Source organism: Hyla sarda, chromosome 6, assembly GCF_029499605.1.
Source record: "Hyla sarda isolate aHylSar1 chromosome 6, aHylSar1.hap1, whole genome shotgun sequence".
Taxonomy (NCBI): domain Eukaryota; kingdom Metazoa; phylum Chordata; class Amphibia; order Anura; family Hylidae; genus Hyla; species Hyla sarda.
In genome coordinates, this window is record NC_079194.1 from 180,447,437 (window position 1) to 180,447,891 (window position 455).

Consider the following 455-nt stretch of genomic DNA (forward strand, 5'->3'; position numbering starts at 1 on the left):
ACAATTAGTGCTTGCTAAGTGCACTGACCCCAGCAAGCAGGCTGACCAATACAGGATATAGATGCGAGGGGGGTCCTAGTAACATGAACATAAGCCCATCATCAACATCCGCAGATATTGCTGGGGATATCATTTCTTCTGCAACGGTACAGACATGTTAATCACTGGGCTGTCAGCCAGCATTGCAGCAAATGTCAGTTTTGACTAATGAGGGCACCCGAAAAAGAAGAGGGGAATATAATCGGTAAGGTATGTTGGAGACTTAGTACAGGTCCAGCATCTGTGCCCTGCATGGCACTATACAAGTTCTTACAATCAAAGAACTTATATGATGATCAATGACTTATAAAGACCAATCACAGCCATTGTGGCTTTCACAAGGTACTAAATATTTCACATTAACATTAACACATTTACTAAAAAGGTCCATGGTGAAGATTAAATCAGCAACCACA